The sequence below is a fragment of the Danio rerio genome, chromosome 21 (assembly GCF_049306965.1).
Source record: "Danio rerio strain Tuebingen ecotype United States chromosome 21, GRCz12tu, whole genome shotgun sequence".
Lineage (NCBI taxonomy): Eukaryota > Metazoa > Chordata > Actinopteri > Cypriniformes > Danionidae > Danio > Danio rerio.
In genome coordinates, this window is record NC_133196.1 from 1,967,501 (window position 1) to 1,987,500 (window position 20,000).

General features: G+C 33.3%; 1 protein-coding gene across 4 annotated transcripts in view; it reads left to right on the forward strand.

Moving 5' to 3' along the window:
* Positions 1 to 20,000, forward strand: part of LOC101884022 (uncharacterized) — a 70,148-nt gene that overhangs the window by 10,471 nt on the left and 39,677 nt on the right. For 2 of the 4 annotated variants that reach the window (XM_073935616.1, XM_073935618.1), the window contains exons 1-2: positions 13,347 to 13,399; positions 17,027 to 17,082. The gene's annotated coding sequence lies outside the window, so the exon portion shown is untranslated. Of the gene's footprint in view, positions 1 to 13,346; positions 13,400 to 17,026; positions 17,083 to 20,000 lie in introns of those variants that run through there. The other 2 variants (XM_073935615.1, XM_073935617.1) reach the window with 1 other exon arrangement.

The following is a 20,000-nucleotide window of genomic DNA, read 5'->3' on the forward strand; positions in this document are numbered from 1 at the left end:
TGACGCAGAACGCTGTGTCTGTCTGTGTGGACTCATCACTGAATTGCAGGTACATTTCAAGCATGTTCCATTTATTTTCCTTAAACTGAGGTGATATAGAACAAATGTAATTTTCATTAAACTAAATTTATTATTAATGTAAAATAATGCTTAAATGAAATGGGGAATATTTGGTTCTATTACTAATTGTTTTTTTAATGTAACTGTTATGGGTTTAGAGTAGCGGAGTTGACATGAACAGAGTCCACCATAACGGAGATGACAGTAACAGTTGACAGTAACGGAGATGATCGTAATGGAGATGACAATAACAGTTGACCATAATGGAGTTGACAGTAATGGAGATGACTTTAGCAGGGATGACAATGGCAGTTGACAGTAACGGAGTTGACCGTAACAAAGTTGACCGTAGTGGAGGTGACAGTAACAGTTGGCAGTAACAGAGTCGACAGTAACGACAGTAACAGAGTTGACAGTAGCAGAGATGACACTAACAGTTGACCTTAGCAGAGTTGACAATAAAGGAAATGACAGTAACGGAGATGACAGTAACAGTTGACCACATTGGAGTTGACATTAACAGAGATGACTGTAACGGAGATGACAGTAACAGAGATGACAATAATGGAGTTGACAGTAATGCAGCTGACAGTAACAGTTGTCAGTAACGGAGTCGACGGTAACGAAGATGGTGGTAACGTGTTGACCATAACTGAGATACTACAGTAACTGAGTTGACAGTAGCAGAGATGACAATAACAGTAGACCGTAGCGGAGATGACCGTAACGGAGATGACAGCAATGGAGTTGACATTAACAGAGATGACCGTAACGGAGATGACCGTAATGAAGATTACAGTAACGGAGATGACATTAAAAGAGTTGACAGTAATGGAGTTGACTGTAATGGAGATGACAACAGCAATTGACAGTAGCAGAGTTGACAATAATAGAGTTGACAGTAGTGGAGTTAACAGTAACGGAGATGACAGTAACTAGTCAATAGAGTTGACTAACAGTTCACAGTAGTGGAGTTGATAATATTGGAGTTGACCGTAATGAGGATGACAGTAACAGAGATAACTGTAATGGAGATGACAGTAACTAGTAAACAGAGTTAACGGTTGACCGTAACAGAGTTGACTGTAGTGGAGGTGACAATATCGGAGATGACTAACAGCTGGCGGTAACTGAGATGACAGTAACGGAGGTGACAGTAATGGAGATGACAATTGCAGTTGACAGTAGCAGAGTTCACAGTAAGGAGTTGACAGCAATGGAGATGACTGTAGCAGAGATTACAATAGCAGTTGACAGTAACTGAGTTTACCGTAGTGGAGGTGACCATATCAGAGATGACAGTAATAGAGATGACAGTAATGGAGTTGACGGTAACGAAGATGACAGTAATGGAGATGACAATAGCAGTTGACAGTAGCAGAGCTGACCGTAACGGAGATGACAGTAATTAATCAGCAGAGTTGACTGTAACAGAGTTGACCATAACATAGTTGAACATAACTTAGGTGACTGTAGCGGAGATGACAATATCAGTTTACAGTAGCGGAGTTGACAGAAACAAAGTTGACCGTAGTCAGGATGGCCAATAGCAGAGTTGACAGTAACGGAGTTGACAACAACAGGAGATGGTTGTAACGGAGATGACCATAATGGAGACGGCCATAACCGAGATAACCGTAACGGAGATGACAGCAATGGAGATGACAGCACTGTTGTAAATAACAGTTCACCGTAGCACAGTTGATCGTACCATCGTTGACCGTAACAGAGATAGCAGTAGTGGAGATGAGAGTAACAAAGTTAAAGGTTGCAGAGTTGACAGTAACAGAGTAAACAAACTAAAAATATTAGACTTAGTTATTGGATGCTAATTGAAGCTGACTGTATGATTCAGGAGTTAGAGTTAGTTAAAAATAGGTATCGTGGGAGTCTTTAAGTTACTGTTTACAAGACAAGATGTCTTTAAATACACATGCTTCATTAAAGTTTTTGTTTGTGCAAAATAATAGAAGGTTTAAATTGACAATAAAATGCATCCGCAATGTTTAAGCCCACGTGTGCAGAAGCGCTGTGAAAGTGTGTGTTTTGTTTGTCATGCGAGTTTGCTGTGAATGTGAGGAATGTGCTGAAGTATGTTCAGAATGAAGGTGTTGCTCATGAACACACAAACACCCAGAATTAAGACTCTGCAAATGTCTTAAGAGTTTGACATTCTGCATTCGTCATCCTTTTTTCTCATGGGCTGCAGAATATAGTGTTATTTTAACTTTTTTTTGCATGCAATCCGAAGCATATTTGGACTTCAGAAAGTCTTCTAATGCTTGCATGATTTTATGCATATGCATTCATGGCAAAACCATGTGTTAGATAGAAATAGAAGATTAAAAAATATATGATGAAGTTATGCATGAAATTGATGATGTCATTTTGTTGTATATGGCAAGTGTTTAGTTGAGTTTTCTCTTACTTATAATTATAATTTTAATTTAGCACAGTATACCACATTGCTTTGACAACTAGCTAAAATAAGTGTCATATGTCGTATTTTATTTTAGCTGGAGTTGTTTTTAACTGCTAATAACACTGAGCTGTGCATCATGTTAGGGAGGTTTTTCCTCTCTATATCCAGCATGTACAGTAGTGTGTTTATTTAGTATATTTGCTCATTGCGGTGTAATCAGACGCCTGGTTTTCACTGCGCTGGTTTTCACCGCGCTGCAGTCAGAAGAAGATCATTTTAATAATATTTGTATTCATAACTGTATGCCTGTTTTGCATAAAGTCTTTAATTGAAAAAATGATACTACAAATATATGTATATGTTTTTATTTTTTATTAAACTTTATTTAAAACAAATAAACACTGTGGGGGAAATTACTATTTTACAATAAAAATCTTTGGAAACAAATTCTTGGATAAAAAAAACCATTAAAAATATTTATATTTATTTATTTTTCATTTGGCCATTTATTTATTATTTTTTGTTTGGGTATTTATTTTTTATTTATTATATTTATTAATAAATTATTTTTTGTGTATTTATTTGTTTATTATTTTTTGTTTGGGCATTTATTTATGTATTATATTAATTAATTAATTTATTTATTAATTTATTATTATATTTGTGTGTTTATTTATTTTTTGGTTTTGGCATTTATTTATTTATTATTAATTTTGTGTATTTATTTGTTTATTTATTATTTTTGTTTGTGCATTTATTTATTTTGTTTGCGTATTTATTTATATATTATTTTTATTAATTTATTTATTGTTTCGTATTTATTTATTTGTTTATTGTGTATTTATTTATTTGTTTGTGTGTTTATTTATTTATTATGTGTATTTATTTATGTTCTTATTATTTTTGTTTGTGCATTTATTTATTTATTGCATATTTATTTATTATTTTGTTTGCATATTTATTTATTTATTTATTTATTTATGCGTATTTATTTATTATTTTTGTTTTTGCATTAATTTATTTATTGTTTGAATATTTATTTATTTATTTATTATTTTTGTTTGTGTATTTAATTAGTTTGTGTATTTATTTATTTATTTATTATTTTTGTTTGTTTATATTTATTTATTTATTTTTGTTTGCGTATTTATTTGTTTGAGCATTTATTTACTATTTTGTTTGTGTATTTATTTTTGTGTGTATTCATTTATTTGTTATTTGTTCGTGTATTTTTTATTTGTTTGTGCATTTATTTATTTATTTTTTTTTTTTTTGAGCATTTATTTATTTATGTTTTATTTATTTTTGTTTGCGTTTTTATTTATTTTATTTATTTTTTGCATATGCATTTACTTATTTATTATTTTTGTTTATTTATTCATTCAGTTATTTATTTTGGATAAAAATATCAATATATTAATAGTGTACTCTTTATCTTTGCTTGTTTTCGTCATTGTTTTTCGTCATTGTTTTAGCAGTGTCTGTTGTGTTGGTATATATTATTGTGCAGAATCTTTCTGGATCTCTGAATGTTAAATGTTGTTCAGTTCTTCATTTCCTTCATGTCAGTGAATGACGATTCGCCCTCGGCTGTTTACATCAAATAATGGTTTTCAGCACCACACCTTCACCATCAGCTCTACTGTTCAATACTGAGTGTGTGTTTGTGTGTGTGTATGCATGCATGCATGCGAGTATTTAAATGTTTAAATACTGTATGGTTGTATGTGTGTGTGTATGCTGTATGTATGCATAAGTGTTTGAGTGTCCGTGTGTGTTTGTTAGTACAGTATATATACTGTATGCATGTGTGTGTTTGTGTGTTCATTATTATTGTGTGCATATGCATGAGTGTTTATGCTTGATTATATGCTTGTATGTGGAATGAGTGTGTGTTTGTGTACTTAGTATTCAGTAAATGTGTGTAGTAAGAGTGTGCATTGTGTGTCCGCGTATGTGCTGTGTAGTATGTGTGTGTGTGTGTGTGTGTGTGTCAGTCATCTGTCAGTCTGTTGTTTCTCCTTCATTATGCTCTTATTTGCATGTGTCGTCGGTTGCCTGTTATTTTTCCTCCCTGAAGGTTCGACGCTCATCTTGAAAACACAAGATTTGGCAACCGCCCAATATTTGTTCACCAATTATTTTTTCCTGATTGGGCTTCTGTCTCCGTCACGATTAAGCTGCACATCAGGGCTAATTGGCCTGGAGTTTGCTAGTGTTTTAGTTTTTTTTTTTAACTAAAATTAAAAATTAAACTAAAGTTTGCGTGGGAGTGTGTGTGTGTATATGTACATGTGTGTGTGTGTGTGTGTGTGTGTGTGTGTGTGTGTGTGTGTGTGTCCTTAGTCAGATTCATCAGTAAATCAGCTCTGCATAGCTCTGAGATGATGTTGTTCATGTTTATTCAGCTCTTATTTAAGATTTATGCGTTATCATTGCAACTGAATATCATTTCATCAGGGGTAGCCACGGCGGAATGAACCCCCAACTATTCCAGCATATGTTTTAGGCAACGTATGCCCATCCAGCTTCAACCCAGTACTGGGAAACACCCATTCACACACACACACACACACACACACACACAAACACACACACACACACACACACACACACACACACACACACAGACACACACACTCATACTCTACGGCCAGCTTAGTTCATCAGTTCCCCTATAGCGCATGTGTTTGGACTGTGGGGGACATCGGAGCACCCGGAGGAAACCCACACCAACACGGGGAGAACATGCAAACTCCACACAGAAATGCCAACTGACCAACCCAGGACTCGAACCAGCAACTTTCTTGCTGTGAGGCCACAGTATTAACCACTGAGCCACCGTGCCGCCCTTTAAATTATTAATAATTTTCTAATAAGTAGGATGGATGGATGGATGGATGTGTGGATGGATAGTTTGAAAGTATGATAGACAAATGAATGGGTGTATGGGTGTATGTATGTCTGTATGTATGTATGTATGGATGGATGGATGGATGGATGGATGGAATGAAAGTATGATAAACAAAATAATAGATGAATAGATGGATGGATGAAATAAATGAAAGTATAATAGACAGAAGGATGGATGGATGGATGGAGGGATGGATGCATGGATAGATAGATGGATGGATCGAATGAAAGTATCATAGACAGAATGATGGATGGATGAGTGGATATGTGGCATGTTTTTCACAGTGGATGCCCTTCCAGATGCAACCCAGTACTGGGAAACACCCATACACACTCATTCTCTCACACACACACTCATACACTTCCGCCAATTTAGTTAATCAATTCCCCTATAGAGCATGTGTTTGAACTGTAGGGGAAACCGGAGCACCCGGAGGGAAACCCAGGTCTACACAGGGAAAACGTGCAAACTCAAACCAGCAACCTTCTTGCTGTGAGGTGACAGTGCTGACCACTGAGCCACCATGCCGCCCCTACATATGCATTCTTGCCTACATATGTCATGAATGCATAAATCCATGCGCAAACGTCTGAACAAGAGTGTGTTTCGATCCTGATAAAGAATCTGAGCAATGCAGCGGTTTGAGTTTTGAGTTTCTCCTCCGTCTAGACGTCTGCGCGTGTGTTATTGTGTGTGTGCTGCGCATTGAGTTGCAGCATGCATGTGTGTGTTGTGTGCGTGCAGTCAGCTGTGTGAGTGTGTTGTGTGTGTGTAATCCGGCTGTGGACAGATCTGTGCTCTGCATCCGCTGCTGGATTAATGCTCTGTCTGTAATCAGGGCTGTATTATGGGCTGTGATGGAGCACAAGTGGCCGGAGCAGCTCTTCACATGTGAATCAGTGAATCAATGAGTTTATCCAGCTGCGCTGCTGAGATTCACACTGTACACCTGCTAGCCTTCGTAACACACACACACACACACACACACACACACACACACACACACACACACACACACACACACACACTTCTTATGCAGACATTTGTGTTTAGTTTTTTTTTCTGTATTTAATGATATGTGTGATTGATTGATTGATTGATTGATTGATTGGTTCATTCATTCATTCATTCATTCATTCATTCATTCATTCATACTTATTCATTAACATTCACAGAATGATAGATTGATTGATAAATCATTCATTTATCCATTCATTCAGTCATTCACTTTGGTTCTCATTCAATGGTTCACTCTGGTTCACATTCACAGATTGATTGATTGATTGATTGATTGATTGATTGATTGATTCATTCATTCATTCATTCATTCATTCATTCATTCATTTATTCATTCATTCATTCATTCACTCTGGTTCTCATTCATTTACTCTAGTTCACATTTGCAGATAGATAGATAGATAGATAGATAGATAGATAGATAGATAGATAGATAGATAGATAGATAGATAGATAGATAGATAGATAGATAGATAGATAGATAGATAGATAGATAGATAGATAGATAGATAGATAGATAGATAGATTTGATTCATTCATTCATTCACTGGTTCTCATTCATTCACTCTGGGTTACATTCATCAATTCATGCATTCATTTGTTGATTGATTGATTCAATGGTTCACTCTGGTTCACATTCACAGATTGATTGATTGATTGATTGATTGATTGATTGATTGATTCATCCATTCATTCACTCTGGTTCTCATTCATTCACTCTAGTTCACGTTTGCAGATAGATAGATGGATAGATGGATAGATAGATTTGATTCATTCATTCACTGGTTCTCATTCATTCACTCTGGGTTACATTCATCAATTCATTCATTCATTCATTTGTTGATTGATTGATTGATTCATTCATTCACTCAGGTTCACATTTATTCATTCATTCACTCTGGTTCTTATTTATTCATTTACTCTGGTTTACATTCATTCATTCATTCATTGATTTGTTGATTGATTTATTCGTTGATTTGTTGATTGGTTGATCGATTCATTTATTCATTCATTCTGGTGTTCATTCACTCTGGTTCTCATTCATTCATTCATTCACACTGGTTTATATTCATTCATTCGTTGATTGGTTGATTCATTCGTTCATTCATTCTAGTTCACATTTATTCATTAATTATTAATTCTGGTTCTCATTCATTCATACTTTATTTTGCTCATTCTTTTATTTACTCTTGTTCACATTCCTTTATTCATTAATTCATTCATTCACTCATACTTTTATTCATTCATTCATACTTCATTTATTCATTCTTTTATACTTTTAAAATGAAGCTCTATGCATATCGTATAGTCTTATAGCTTTAGGGAGTAAGGACTTACTGTAATGCTCGTGTGTGTGTGTGTGTGTGTGTGTGTGCATGTGTGTGCGCGTGTGCGCTTTACTGAGTGTAACTGAGCGTCTTCCGTCTCCTAGCAGCCAGAATCAGGGAGTGTCTGGAATTTGTCCACGAGTGACTTTTACTGTGGAATTCCACGAGAATGAGTCACGTAGCCATGGCAACAACAGACAATGATGGACATCAGCCAATCAGAAGCCAGAGATCCAGAAGGAGTTTCAGTGTCCTTGGGTTCAGTTCAGGCTTTATTCCTCCATATAACAGTGATTATGACAGATTCTAGTGCCCTAGGTAGACAGCAAGTGTGAGCGTCATAATCATTACTGGGTTCATGTGAAAGTGTGGCTTTAAAACTTTAACCCCGAAGCAGCTCATTTAATGGAAACGCTCAAAGTCTAGAGGTCAAAAGTCACTGACAGACATTGCTATCACCTTTGTCTCCAGTGCTGCATAACTGAGCGATCGCTGAATAAGATTGTACTTTATTTGATATTTTTTGTAATGTATTGTTTTTTCTTTTTTTTATATAAATATTAAATTATATGTTAAGTTCATTTAATTATTTTATGTTTCTTTTTTATGTTATTTGTTGTGTTTGTCATTTTATTTGTTGCTTTTATTTTATTTTGTATTTATTATTATATTACTTTTAAAATATTTATTGCTTTATTCTTCTAATGTTATAAGATATTATTTATATTTTAAATTTGATTTAATTCTTTTTTTCTTTTTTGTTATAATTTTTAGTATTTTTTTTATTTTATGCATTATATAATTTTATAATAAATATGTTAGATAAATATAAATTAGATGAAAGTGAAAATTATAATAAATTAAAACTATTTTAAAATTTAAATAATATCTTAAAAGAATAAAATATCTATCCTAAAATATATATATATATATATATATATATATATATATATATATATATATATATATATATATATATATATATATATATATATAAATATGAAAATTACAATAAAAATGTTATATATAAATATGCATATACATTTTAATTGCTATTATAATTATTTTATTAATTAATTGTTATATATTTTTTCTCTAATTATTCATTTCATTCATTAATTCATTCTTTTTTTTTTTTTTTTGGCTTAGTCTCTTTATTAATCTGGGTTCAGAATGAACCGCCAACTTATCCAGCATATATTTTACGCAGCAAATTCCCTTCCATCCGCAAACACCCATACACTCCCATTCACACACACACACTCATACACTACGGACAATTTAGCCTACCCAATTCCCCTATATCGCATGTTTTTGGGGGAAACTGGAGCACCCGGAGGAAACTCACGCCAACACGGGGAGAACATGCAAACTCCACACTGAAATGCCAACCAAACCAGCCGGGACTCGAACCGGTGACCTTGCTACCCACTGCGCTACCAAGACGCCCTTAGTATACATTAATATTTATAAATATATTTCTAAATAAGACGAAAATGAAAACTAAAATATTAAATTAAAACAAATTTAAGGTATAAATATAATCTTAAATCAATTAAATATCTAACTCAAAATATTTATATAAATATAAAAAAAATAACATTTTTATATATAAATAAACATTTACTAATTGTTATAATAATTATAACATTAATTGTTCTATTTTTCTTCTATAATTATTAATTTCACTTTTATTTTTGTCTTTTAAATATTTTTATATTATTCATTTACTAAATATATATTTATTTTTACATTTTATTAATTTAATTAAACACACACACGTACAGTTTTTTTAAAATATTTGTATTTTTAACATTTAATTATATATTTATTTCAGTTATATATATGTTGTTAATAAACGTATATTATACATTTTTTATTGCTATATACATTTTTTCTTGATAATTATTAATTTGCTTTTATTTTGTCTTTTAATACATTTTTATATTGTTTATTTAGTGAATATTTTTCCTTTTTTCCAACTAAATTTGATTTAATTTAGTAAATGCACACACACACATTTTTTTATTTATTTATTTTTTTATAATTTATTTTTGTAAATATTTTATTATAGGTTTATTTCAGTTCATTTTTTTGTTCAACATTCATGTTTTTTGTTATTTGTTGTGTTTCTCTTTATTTCATTTAGCATCAATTATTATAAGGAATAATTCATCATTTTCTTTTTTTGTCTCTTAATATTTTAATATTTTATTTTTATTTTACATTTTTTACATTTTTATTTTTGTTTCAATTTTCAATTTTCGTCTTATTTACACCCCCCCCCCATATATATATATATATATATATATATATATATATATATATATATATATATATATATATATATATATATATATATATATATATTATAAATATTTTTTTTTATTTCCTCTATATTTCACTTTTTTTTTTTGTCTTTTTAGATAATTTTTAGATTATTCATCTATTAAATACATTTTCATTTTTTAACTTTGTTAATTTGGTTTGATTTAATACACACACTCACACGCGTTTGACTTTAGATTTGTTTTTTTTGTTTTGTTTTAGTCTGTGTTTTCGTGCACTCGGATCAGTTTTGGCATGTAGACTCGTCCTCCAGATATACAGCAGCAGCTGCAGCACATGTCAGTACAGCAGGACAGAACATCTAAACACATTTATCAGCGCTGGACGGTGGTAATAAACCAGATCTGCTTTTATCTCGAGCCTGTTTGACCCTGTTGAAGATTACTGTACATTGCACCACCTTTACGAGGAACTGTGTGTGTATTTGAGTGTGTGTGTGTCTGTGTGTGAGAGAGAGAAAGTGTGTTTTGTAACCATGAGCCCTTCACCTCTTAAAATTTACAGAGCAATTTTTAAAACAACCGCACCCAAACACACACACACCCTGCTGTAGGAGAAGGTGTGTGTGTGTGTGTGTGTGTGCAGTTCAGTGTCACGCCCAAGCACACACCCTGTTCCCATCATGCCTTTCACCCAGATGCCACAGAGCCGCGTCACACAGACTTTGCACACATGTGGAGTTGTGATGTAAGACTGGCTTCAGGACACACTCACACACACACACACACACACACTCTGCCGTTTCACAATCTCTGCAGTTCTCACACTCATCACACACTGATGATCAAACCTGTTTGGGGGAAACCATCATCATCATCATCATCATCATTTTCTTGATTGTTTTTTCGTTGATCTGAGCCAGCCAGGGCTTAATTTGGGGACATTCGGGAACAGAATGTGCTGTTTTTTAGCCAGTGGGAGGAGTTATAGAAAGGGAGGGGCTTCTCGTTCTAGAGAGCATTTGATTGGATGGAAATTTGTGCAGTGCAGTATGATGTCATTGTTTTTTTTTGTCCGTTAATGAGAGAAAAATTACCTGTCCGTCTTTCTGTCCGCAATTATAAATCTGTCTGTCTGTCTGTCTATCCATCCATCATTCTATCTTTCTATCTATAGTTCTGTCTGTTTATCTATCTATTGTTATATTTGTCGTTCCATCCATCCATCTTTATATCTATCTATCTATCTATCTATCTATCTATCTATCTATCTATCTATCTATCTATCTATCTATCTATCTATCTATCTATCTATCTATCTATCCATCTATCTATCCATCTGTCTGTCTGTCTGTCTGTCTGTCGTTCCATCTATCTTTATATTGTTCTATCTTTCTATCTATCGTTCTGTCTGTTTATCTATCTATCGTTATATCTGTCGTTCCATCCATCCATCTTTATATTGTTCTATCATTCTATCTATCGATCTGTCTATCACTCTGTTGTTCCATCTATCTATCTATCTATCTATCTATCTATCTATCTATCTATCTATCTATCTATCTATCTATCTATCTATCTATCTATCTATCTATCTATCTATCTATCTATCTATCATCTGTTTGTCTGTCTGTCTGTCTGTCTGTCCTTCCATCTTTATATTGTTCTATCTTTCTATCTATCGTTCTGTCTGTTTATCTATCTATCGTTACATCTGTCGTTCCATCCATCCATCTTTATATCTATCTATCTATCTATCTATCTATCTATCTATCTATCTATCTATCTATCTATCTATCTATCTATCTATCTATCTATCTATCTATCTATCTATCTATCTATCTATCTATCTATCTATCTATCTATCTATTTGTTGTTTTATCTCTCTGTCTGTCTGTCCGTCTGTCGTTTTATCTGTTGTTCCATTCTACCATCCATCTTCATATTGTTCTATCATTCTAAGTATCGTTCTATCTATTGATCTGTTGTTCTATTTGTCGCTCTATCTGTCAGTCTGTCCATCCATCCATCAGCACTTTAATTGACCATGTAATCCTGTGGTGTGTCTATTGCGGATACACACATTGCGGTATCGATGCTCAAACGGTTTACTGTTCAGCTTTAGTATTTATCAGTGTGTTTATCATCAGCGGTCAGGAATGTGACCTTCCTCCTGATTCAGGATAAAAACTGTCCTGTATGTTCAGTTCTGCTGTAAGATTGTGGAGTTGTGTGTGTTTTACGGCTGTCTCAAAGTCAAAATGGCTTCATCACTGATTGTACAGCTCAGTTTAATATATATGAGTTAGTCAATCATTCATGTGTGTCCTGCAGTGCAGCGCAGAGTGTAAACCTGGCGACAGTTTCAGCCTCGCATTTAAAGGTAGACTTTTGTCATGGTAATGAGTGTGTTTATGTGTTTGTTGTGTGTGTGTATATGAGTGCGTGTATATAAAGTACATTGGATAAGTGTGTGATACTGTAAATGTGTGTGTGTGTGTGTGTGTGTGTGTGTGTGTGTGTGTGTGTCTGTGTTTGTGTGTTTGTGTGTGTGTGTGCGCTCATTTACATTAAGAGATAAGTGTGTGTGTCTGTATGTATTTGTAAGAGTATTTTTGTTGTTTGTTTGTGTGTGCGTGTGTTCGTGTGTGTGTATATATATATATGCGCTCATCCCCATTTACATTAGGAGATAAGTGTGTGTATCTGTATTGATGTGTTTGAGTGTTTTGTGTGTGTTCAATAACATTGAAGAAATAAGTGTGTGTGAACATTGTGTGTGTGCGTGTGCGCATGTGCGTGCGTGTGCGTATATGTTTGTTTGTTTGTGCTCATATACAATGCGAGAAAAATGTGTGTGTGTTTGTGTCTGTGCGTGTGTGCATGTGTGTGTGTGTTTATGTGTTTGTTTTTATGTGCTCATATACATTGTGAGAAAAACGTGTGTGTGTGTTTGTGCATGTGTGTTTGTTTGTATGTGCTCATATACATTGTATGTGTGTGTGCTCAATATTACATTGTGAAATTGTGTGTGTGTGTGTGTGTGTGTGTGTGTGTGTGTGTGTGTGTGTGTGTGTGTGTGTGTGTGTGTGTGTGTGTGTGTGTGTGTGTGTGTGTGTGTGTGTGTGTGTGTGTTAGTCTTTGTGAACGAGTGTGAAAAGCAGATACTACTGAAAGCGTTTTATATTCAGTCACTGAATGTAAACACACACTTTCTTCTGTTGAGTGATCAATCAAGCAGAACACACACACACACACACACACACACACACACACACACAAAGCAACCAACCGAAACACTGTTGCCAGCCTAAAACAGTAAAGTTTAACCAGTGTTTGCCTCAACATGAGCGTCTGTTCGTCTGTGTGTGTAAGTCAGACTCATTCACACTTTTCTTTATCAAATCATTCAAGATTACTTTCCTTTCTCATTTCTTTTCATTACTTTTCTTCACTTTAATTCAACACTTCAGGGCTTTTCTTTCAAGAAAATACATTTTGTTTATTTTTAATGAATTTCTTATTAATTCATGTGCTTGTTTTCATGTTTTTTCTTTTAATTTGTGCAATATTTTTAATATTTAAGTTAATGTTTATTTTTAAAAATCTTTGTTTTGTTGTCTATATTTATTATTTAATTACTTTTTAATTGATTTTGCTTGCTTTATGCATAAAAAATCTTTGTTTTAAATTTTTTGTATTTTATCTTTTGTTGTTGTTTATTTTTATTCGCTTATTTCTTGTTAATTTTTTCTACTTGTTTTTGTTTGTTTTATTGTTTTGATTATGTTTTTCTTGCTTTCATGCATTAAAAATCTTAGTTTTTTAAAATATTTTGTTTAATTAATTAATTAATTTATTTTGTTGTTTAATTGTATTCTCAAATTGTTTTATAAATTTTTTCTCACTTATTTTCGTGCATTTTATTGTTCTTGCATGTGTTGATTCATTTTACATGCTTTCATGTATTCAAAAAGTCTGTTTTTGTTTATTTTGGTTTTATTTTAATTTTTAAAAAATCTTTTTGTTTTTTATTTTTATTTGCTTCTTACTCATTTTTCCACTTGTTTTTATGCATTTTATTATTTTTGAATGTTTCTTGCTTTCATTTATTTTTTTTTTTTAATTATTTGGTTTTATTAAAAAAAAAATAACAATCTTTTTGTTGTTTATTTTTATTCGCTTATTTTTGTGCTTTTTATTATATTTGAAATGTTTTCATTCATTTTGCATGCTTTCATACATTTTTATTATTTGGTTTTATTTAAAACATTTTTAATCTTTTTGTTGTTTTTTACTTTTATTCGCTTTTTTTCTAATAATTATTTCTCACTTATTTTCGTGCATTTTATTATGTTTTAATTCATTTTGCTTTTTTGTATTTAAAGACTTTGTTTTATATGATTTTTATTTTTAGGTTTTTGTTGTTTAGTTTTATTCGTTTATTTCTCATTATTTTTAACCCTTTTTTGTTCATTGTATTATTTTTGAATTTTGCATTTTGCATGCTTTCTTGCATTAAAAAAAGTCTTTGTTTTTTAATTATTTGATTCCATTTAAATTTTTTTCATCTTTTGTTGTTGTTTTTTTATTCGCTTCTTGCTTGTTTTTTTTTTCACTTTTTATTTTTGCATTTTGATTCATTTTGTATGCTTTCATGTATTTAAAGAAATTATTGTTTTATTATTTGCATTTTATTTTTATTAATTTTAATTAAAATACCTATTTTGTTATTTATTTGGCTTGTTGTGGTGTATATTTTGCAATTGTTTTCTTTAGGTTTTTTAAATTGTTTGTTCATTATAAGATTTTTTAAAGAATCTTCCTTTAGTTGTTTATTTAAATTTGAATGTTTTTTTTATTTACAATAGTCTCTGTTTTAGATGAGTATTTGTTGTTTTTCTTCAGTCTTACCGATTTATATTTTTGTCTCATTATTATGATGCATTGATTCGAGGTGTTGTTTGCACACTTTCCCATGATTCCCCTGTCATCACATATACATTATATATATTATATAATAATAGTGTGTTATATATAGTGCATATGTTTGTGGCTTGTTTGTCACGTCCACTATGATTAATGTCAGAAAATCTGCTGGATTACTGTGGATTTCTCTTCTGAATTAGTTTCTTGTTGCTGTTTCGTTCTCACAGACTGACATTATGATGATGATGATGATGATGATGTCATGGTTTTATGTTTCCCACAGTGCACTGGGATTGGCCATGGCGTATCCCGTGCTTTCAGATATAAATGTGCTTGTTTTTCTTATTTAATCCAGTTTAAGGACTCAGGAAAGAGCTCTAAATGTGGCTGATGTCTTGAAATACTGCGCACAGTTTATGAGAAGATGTAAATCAGTTTCCTGACCGCTGGAATGTAAAGTGCATTAACCCAAAACAATTATTTCAAGGAAAGTTTTGTTTCTGGAATGCTCTGCTTGATTTAGATCGCTTACAGAACCTGAATGTTCACATAACCAGATATAAGTATTTTTAGATCTGAATGTTTTGGATGTTTAGCTAATAACATTAGCATTTACAAAACAAAGCATGCTTGGAACATTGTATTTAAGCTGCTATGTATAGCGGAACGTTGAAAACCTCATTCTTTTTACACGGTGTAATCAATGACTGATCAACACGATAAACGATCAACTTTTAATACATTAAGTGATCGACTTTTAATGTAATTACTGATCAACTTTAAGTGAGTTCTTCATCGGTTGTTCCATTAGTTCAACTCATTTTTTAAATAATAATGTTTAACAGTTAAAGTCATGCAGAAAACTACATTACCCATGATGCTCTGCAATCAAGCCACCAATCAAAGAGCAGAATGCACTATATCTTTAGCCCCGCCAGCTTGCTTATTGCCTACTTTTCTATCTTTTTTACAAATCATGTTTAATAGTGAAATTCATACTAAAAACTACATTACCCATGATGCTGTGCGATAAAGCCATTGATCAGTGAGTACTAGATCTTTAGACCCATCTATCACCAACTTGTATATATTTTTAAAACAATCATGTTTAATTGTGAAATTCATGCTAAATCAAGCCACCAATCAGAGAGCAGAAATGCACTAGATCTTTAGGCCCGCCCACTTATCCATTTTAAAAACAATTGTTTAATAGTGAAGTTTATGCTAAAACTACATTACCCAAGATGCTGTGCAACAAAGCCACCAATCAGAGAACACTAAATCTTTAACTCCGCCCACTTACAACTGATACAACTAGTCTTGCAATGCTCTCAATTCATGCTGAAAACTACATTTCCCATGATGCTGTGCAGTAAAGCCACCAATCTGAGAACAGAATGCTCTGGATCTTTAGGTCCGCCCACTAATCTATTTTTGTAAAACAATGTTTAATAGGGAAATTTATGCTAAAAACTACATTACCCATGATGCTGTGCAGTAAAGCCACCAATCTGAGAGCAGAATGCTCTGGATCTTTAGGTCCACCCACTAATCTATTTTTAAAATAATGTTTAATAGGGAAATTTATGCTAAAAACTACATTACCCATGATGCTGTGCAGAAACCCCTCCAATCAGAGAGCTGAATGCACTACTAGATATTTAGCTCCTCCCGCTTACATATAGCACTTCAACTGATGTAAATAGTTCTCAATTTATTTAGATGACTACATTACCCATGATGCTGTGTATAATTCATTTGTTGTGTGCACAGTTTGCACAGTACAATTAATAACATGCTGGAAGTGTGTGTGTGTGTGTGTGTGTGTGTGTGTGTGTGTGTGTGTGTGTGTGTGTGTGTGTGTGTGCGTGTGTGCGTGTGTGTGTGTGTGTGTGTGTGTGTGTTGAACATGTTGTGATTTCGGAGTAGAACAGACAGATTTTTCTGTCTGCTGTGTCTGTTTTTCCATCTGGGACTGAAAATCTCCAACTCTGTCAGAGGACATTAGTCATGAGCGTGTGTGTGTGTGTTTCAGCTTTAATGATTGTGTGTTTGTGTTTTTCAACAGTGTTTTGCTGAAAAAGACATACAGACTTCAAGAGAAACTTGCAAGAAAAAATCTTTGTGAGTATACACACACACACACACACACATATACTATATGTATATATATGTATATATATACACACACAAACACGCACACACACATATACTGTATGTATGTATGTATGTATGTATGTATATGTATACACACACACACACACATATATAAACACAAACATACACATTAACACACAAACATACACACACACACACACATATAGTGTATGTATCTATATGTATATATACAAACACACACACACATATACATACAAACATACACACACAAACATGCGCGCGCACACACACACACACACACACATACTGTATGTATCTATATATATTTACATACAAATACACACACATACATACTGTATGTATCTATATATATTTACATACAAATACACACACACACACACACACAGAGATATATATATACATACAAACATGCACACACTCACACACACTCACATTTACTGTATGTATCTATATATACATACAAACATACACACACACATATTCTGTATGTATGTTTATGTATATTTACAAACACGCACATACACATATATACATACAAACACACACAACACACACACATGCATTTATATATATATATATACACACACACACACACACACACAGACATCTCTCTCTCGCACTCTCATACTGAATGTGCACAGTTATATAACACAATGCAGTTATTATTGTCAAGGGAACACACACGTGCTGCATTACATAATGAATCAGAGATAATTAGCATAATTCGCACACTCATCAGAGATGGTGAATATTAAATATTGCTTCAGTGACAAATCCCAGCATGCTTTGCTGAATGTCAGACATCATCTGTTTTTACTCATTTCTTTCTTTCTTTTTCTCTCATTTTTTGAGAAAGCGTTTTTCAGAAAATGTTAGGGGCGTCACGGTAGCTCAGTGGTCAGCACTATGGCCTCACAGCAAGAAGGTTGCTGGTTTGAGTCCCGGCTGGGTCAGTTGGCATTTCTGTGTGGAGTTTGCATGTTCTCCCCATGTTGGCGTGGGTTTCCTCCAGGTGCTCCGATCTCCCCCACAGTCCAAACACATGCGCTATAGGGGAATTGATTAACTAAATTGGCCGTAGTGTATGAGTGTGTGTGAATGAGAGTTTGTATGGGTGTTTCCCAATACTGGGTTGCAGCTGGTAGGGCATCCGCAGTGTAAATCATATGCTGGAATAGTTGGTGGTTCATTCTGCTGTGGCGACCCCTGATTAATGGGACTGAGGTGAAGGGAAATGAATGAATGAATGTTAATAAAAATGCTGATGTGTTGAGATATTTTTCTAATTAAAGAAGTCGTCAGTGTTGTCTGATGATGTCATTGGTGTGTCTCGTCCTCGTTCACCTCCATCCGTCTCACACACACACACACACACTCTTTTTTTTAATGTTTATTTGATTTGAAAGGGTTATCAGTGTTTGGTGATGATGTCATCGGTGTGTTTCATCTGTCTGTCTGTCAGATCGAGTCTCAGCACATCCGTGTTTTCCCTTTTTCCCCTCTTCCAGTAAATCTGCTGTTCTCTGCTGACGTCTGCTCGGGTTTGGCTTGTGTTCTTTACACAGAATCCATTAACTTTGCGTTCTGAAAGTAAAACGAGATAAAAAAGACAGAAAAATACACATTAAAATGAAAAAGAAAGAAAAAGGAATGAAAGAAAGAAACGGAAAGAAAAATTACATTAATTAGGAAAGTTAAATATAAATATACAGAATAAATTAATGTAAATGTTAAACTCTTAAGACTTTTTTTTTAAAGAAATTGTAATTTTAACTGTAAAAAATATAACTAATAAAAAATATAAGATTCAAATTTACAGAAATGTAAGTATTCATTCATTCATTTTCTTTTCGGCTTAGTCCGAAATAATCAGAGGTTGCCACAGCAGAATGAACCGCCAGCTTATCCAGCATATGTTTTATGCAGTGGATGCCCTTTCAGCTGCAACCCATCACTGGAAAACACTCATACACACTAATTCTCATCCATACACTACGGACAATTTAGTTCATCAGTTCCCCTATAGCGCATGTGTTTGGACTGTGTGGGAAACTGGAGCACCGGGAGGAAACCCGCGCCAACACGGGGAGAACATGCAAACTCCACACACAAATTCCAACTGACCCAGCTTGGGACTCCCCAGTGCTACCCACTGCGCTACTGTGCTGCCCCAAATGTAAATATGAGAAATAATTAAAATATAAAATATAAATATTAAAATCTCCAAGACTGAAAAAAATTAAAGACAGAAAAAGAAATAAATGTAAATATTAAAATCTGAAAAGAAAGAAATGGAAATAGTTTAATTTACATTATTAAAATATTAGGAGATTTCAATTATTTATATACAAGAAAAGCAGGAAAGAAAATTCAATATAAAAAGACAGACAAATCATTATATTAAATAAATATTTTTATTCAAATTGTTAATTTTAGAAAAAAAGAAAGAAAAATAGAAATAATACAATGTAATATAAAAATAATGCAATAAAATAATAGAATATTAAAATAATTTAAATGAAAGCAATAGAAAGAAGTAAAGAGTTTAATATAAAGCTTGGTCCCTTTATTAATCTGGGGTTGCCACAGCGGAATGAACCGCTAACTTAACCAGCACATGTTTTACGCAGCGGATGCCCTTCCAGCTGCAATTACAATTTAGCCTGCCCAATTCACCTGTACCACATGTGATTGTACTGTGGGAGAAACCGGAGCACCCGAAGGAAACCCACACAGGGAGAACATGCAAACTCCACACAGAAACGCCAACTGAACCAGCCGAGGCTCGAACCAGCGGCCTTCTTGCTGTGACAGCACTACCTACTGCGCCACTGCATCACCAGAAAAAAATATGATGATAAGTAAATATTTTAAAGCAAATTGAAATTTTAGGAAAAGAAAGA